Here is a 5,511-nt window from a genome sequence, read left to right as displayed (position 1 = left end):
CTGCACTTTACAGTCAGTATAGTAACGCATGCTGCTCTTTACAGTCAGTATAGTAACGCATGCTGCACTTTACAGTCAGTATAGAAACACACGCTGCACTTTACAGTCAGTATAGTAACGCACGCTGCACTTTACAGTCAGTATAGTAACACACGCTGCACTTTACAGTCAGTATAGTAACGCATGCTGCACTTTACAGTCAGTATAGTAACGCATGCGGCACTTTACAGTCAGTATAGTAACACATGCTGCTCTTTACAGACAGTATAGTAACGCACGCTGCTCTTTACAGACAGTATAGTAACGCACGCTGCTCTTTACAGTCAGTATAGTAACACATGCTGCACTTTACAGTCAGTATAGTAATACACGCTGCACTTTACAGTCAGTATAGTAATACACGCTGCACTTTACAGTCAGTATAGTAACGCACGCTGCACTTTACAGTCAGTATAGTAACGCACGCTGCTCTTTACAGTCAGTATAGTAACACATGCTGCACTTTACAGTCAGTATAGTAACGCACGCTGCACTTTACAGTCAGTATAGTAACACACGCTGCACTTTACAGTCAGTATAGTAACACACGCTGCACTTTACAGTCAGTATAGTAACACATGCTGCACTTTACAGTCAGTATAGTAACACACGCTGCTCTTTACAGTCAGTATAGTAACACATGCTGCTCTTTACAGTCAGTATAGTAACGCACGCTGCTCTTTACAGTCAGTATAGTAACGCACGCTGCTCTTTACAGTCAGTATAGTAACACACGCTGCACTTTACAGTCAGTATAGTAACGCACGCTGCTCTTTACAGTCAGTATAGTAACACACGCTGCACTTTACAGTCAGTATAGTAACGCACGCTGCACTTTACAGTCAGTATAGTAACACACGCTGCTCTTTACAGTCAGTATAGTAACACATGCTGCACTTTACAGTCAGTATAGTAACGCACGCTGCACTTTACAGTCAGTATAGTAACACATGCTGCTCTTTACAGTCAGTATAGTAACACATGCTGCACTTTACAGTCAGTATAGTAACACATGCTGCTCTTTACAGTCAGTATAGTAACACACGCTGCTCTTTACAGTCAGTATAGTAACACACGCTGCACTTTACAGTCAGTATAGTAACGCACGCTGCTCTTTACAGTCAGTATAGTAACACATGCTGCTCTTTACAGTCAGTATAGTAACACATGCTGCTCTTTACAGTCAGTATAGTAACACATGCGGCACTTTACAGTCAGTATAGTAACACACGCGGCACTTTACAGTCAGTATAGTAACGCACGCTGCACTTTACAGTCAGTATAGTAACGCACGCTGCTCTTTACAGTCAGTATAGTAACACATGCTGCTCTTTACAGTCAGTATAGTAACACACGCTGCACTTTACAGTCAGTATAGTAACACATGCTGCTCTTTACAGTCAGTATAGTAACAAACGCTGCTCTTTACAGTCAGTATAGTAACGCACGCTGCACTTTACAGTCAGTATAGTAACGCATGCTGCACTTTACAGTCAGTATAGTAACACATGCTGCACTTTACAGTCAGTATAGTAACACACGCTGCACTTTACAGTCAGTATAGCAACGCACGCTGCACTTTACAGTCAGTATAGTAACGCACGCTGCACTTTACAGTCAGTATAGTAACACACGCTGCACTTTACAGTCAGTATAGTAACACACGCTGCACTTTACAGTCAGTATAGTAACACACGCTGCACTTTACAGTCAGTATAGTAACACACGCTGCACTTTACAGTCAGTATAGTAACACATGCTGCTCTTTACAGTCAGTATAGTAACAAACGCTGCTCTTTACAGTCAGTATAGTAACACGCGCTGCACTTTACAGTCAGTATAGTAACACACGCTGCACTTTACAGTCAGTATAGTAACACACGCTGCACTTTACAGTCAGTATAGTAACGCACGCTGCACTTTACAGTCAGTATAGTAACACACGCTGCACTTTACAGTCAGTATAGTAACACATGCTGCACTTTACAGTCAGTATAGTAACACACGCTGCACTTTACAGTCAGTATAGTAACACATGCGGCACTTTACAGTCAGTATAGTAACACACGCTGCTCTTTACAGTCAGTATAGTAACACATGCGGCACTTTACAGTCAGTATAGTAACACACGCTGCACTTTACAGTCAGTATAGTAACGCACGCTGCACTTTACAGTCAGTATAGTAACACATGCTGCACTTTACAGTCAGTATAGTAACACACGCTGCACTTTACAGTCAGTATAGTAACACATGCTGCACTTTACAGTCAGTATAGTAACACATGCGGCACTTTACAGTCAGTATAGTAACACACGCGGCACTTTACAGTCAGTATAGTAACACACGCTGCACTTTACAGTCAGTATAGTAACACACGCTGCACTTTACAGTCAGTATAGTAACACACGCTGCACTTTACAGTCAGTATAGTAACACACGCTGCACTTTACAGTCAGTATAGTAACACATGCGGCACTTTACAGTCAGTATAGTAACACACGCTGCACTTTACAGTCAGTATAGTAACACACGCTGCACTTTACAGTCAGTATAGTAACACACGCTGCACTTTACAGTCAGTATAGTAACACATGCGGCACTTTACAGTCAGTATAGTAACACACGCTGCACTTTACAGTCAGTATAGTAACACATGCTGCACTTTACAGTCAGTATAGTAACACACGCTGCACTTTACAGTCAGTATAGTAACACACGCTGCACTTTACAGTCAGTATAGTAACGCATGCTGCTCTTTACAGTCAGTATAGTAACGCATGCTGCACTTTACAGTCAGTATAGAAACACACGCTGCACTTTACAGTCAGTATAGTAACGCACGCTGCACTTTACAGTCAGTATAGTAACACACGCTGCACTTTACAGTCAGTATAGTAACACACGCTGCACTTTACAGTCAGTATAGTAACACACGCTGCACTTTACAGTCAGTATAGTAACACATGCGGCACTTTACAGTCAGTATAGTAACACATGCTGCACTTTACATTTAGTATAGTAACGCACGCTGCACTTTACAGTCAGTATAGTAACACATGCTGCTCTTTACAGTCAGTATAGGAACACATGCGGCACTTTACAGACAGTATAGTAACACATGTGGCACTTTACAGTCAGTATAGTAACACATGCTGCTCTTTACAGTCAGTATAGTAACACACGCTGCACTTTACAGTCAGTATAGTAACACATGCGGCACTTTACAGTCAGTATAGTAACACATGCGGCACTTTACAGTCAGTATAGTAACACATGCTGCTCTTTACAGTCAGTATAGTAACGCACGCTGCACTTTACAGTCAGTATAGTAACGCATGCGGCACTTTACAGTCAGTATAGTAACACATGCGGCACTTTACAGTCAGTATAGTAACACATACTGCCCTTTACAGTCAGTATAGTAACACATGCAGCACTTTACAGTCAGTATAGTAACACATGCGGCACTTTACAGTCAGTATAGTAACACATGCGGCACTTTACAGTCAGTATAGTAACACATGCTGCACTTTACAGTCAGTATAGTAACACATGCTGCACTTTACAGTCAGTATAGTAACACATGCAGCACTTTACAGTCAGTATAGTAACACACGCTGCTCTTTACAGTCAGTATAGTAACGCACGCTGCACTTTACAGTCAGTATAGTAACACACGCAGCACTTTACAGTCAGTATAGTAACACATGCAGCACTTTACAGTCAGTATAGTAACGCACGCTGCTCTTTACAGTCAGTATAGTAACACATGCTGCACTTTACAGTCAGTATAGTAACACATGCGGCACTTTACAGTCAGTATAGTAACACATGCTGCACTTTACAGTCAGTATAGTAACACATGCAGCACTTTACAGTCAGTATAGTAACACATGCTGCTCTTTACAGTCAGTATAGTAACGCACGCTGCACTTTACAGTCAGTATAGTAACACATGCGGCACTTTACAGTCAGTATAGTAACACATGCTGCACTTTACAGTCAGTATAGTAACACATGCGGCACTTTACAGTCAGTATAGTAACACACGCGGCACTTTACAGTCAGTATAGTAACACACGCTGCACTTTACAGTCAGTATAGTAACACACGCTGCACTTTACAGTCAGTATAGTAACACACGCTGCACTTTACAGTCAGTATAGTAACACACGCTGCACTTTACAGTCAGTATAGTAACACATGCGGCACTTTACAGTCAGTATAGTAACACACGCTGCACTTTACAGTCAGTATAGTAACACACGCTGCACTTTACAGTCAGTATAGTAACACACGCTGCACTTTACAGTCAGTATAGTAACACATGCGGCACTTTACAGTCAGTATAGTAACACACGCTGCACTTTACAGTCAGTATAGTAACACATGCTGCACTTTACAGTCAGTATAGTAACACACGCTGCACTTTACAGTCAGTATAGTAACACACGCTGCACTTTACAGTCAGTATAGTAACGCATGCTGCTCTTTACAGTCAGTATAGTAACGCATGCTGCACTTTACAGTCAGTATAGAAACACACGCTGCACTTTACAGTCAGTATAGTAACGCACGCTGCACTTTACAGTCAGTATAGTAACACACGCTGCACTTTACAGTCAGTATAGTAACACACGCTGCACTTTACAGTCAGTATAGTAACACACGCTGCACTTTACAGTCAGTATAGTAACACATGCGGCACTTTACAGTCAGTATAGTAACACATGCTGCACTTTACATTTAGTATAGTAACGCACGCTGCACTTTACAGTCAGTATAGTAACACATGCTGCTCTTTACAGTCAGTATAGGAACACATGCGGCACTTTACAGACAGTATAGTAACACATGTGGCACTTTACAGTCAGTATAGTAACACATGCTGCTCTTTACAGTCAGTATAGTAACACACGCTGCACTTTACAGTCAGTATAGTAACACATGCGGCACTTTACAGTCAGTATAGTAACACATGCGGCACTTTACAGTCAGTATAGTAACACATGCTGCTCTTTACAGTCAGTATAGTAACGCACGCTGCACTTTACAGTCAGTATAGTAACGCATGCGGCACTTTACAGTCAGTATAGTAACACATGCGGCACTTTACAGTCAGTATAGTAACACATACTGCCCTTTACAGTCAGTATAGTAACACATGCAGCACTTTACAGTCAGTATAGTAACACATGCGGCACTTTACAGTCAGTATAGTAACACATGCGGCACTTTACAGTCAGTATAGTAACACATGCTGCACTTTACAGTCAGTATAGTAACACATGCTGCACTTTACAGTCAGTATAGTAACACATGCAGCACTTTACAGTCAGTATAGTAACACACGCTGCTCTTTACAGTCAGTATAGTAACGCACGCTGCACTTTACAGTCAGTATAGTAACACACGCAGCACTTTACAGTCAGTATAGTAACACATGCAGCACTTTACAGTCAGTATAGTA

This window comes from Rhinoderma darwinii (assembly GCF_050947455.1).
Source record: "Rhinoderma darwinii isolate aRhiDar2 chromosome 12 unlocalized genomic scaffold, aRhiDar2.hap1 SUPER_12_unloc_13, whole genome shotgun sequence".
Taxonomy (NCBI): Eukaryota; Metazoa; Chordata; class Amphibia; order Anura; family Rhinodermatidae; genus Rhinoderma; species Rhinoderma darwinii.
This window is presented reverse-complemented; position numbering follows the sequence as displayed.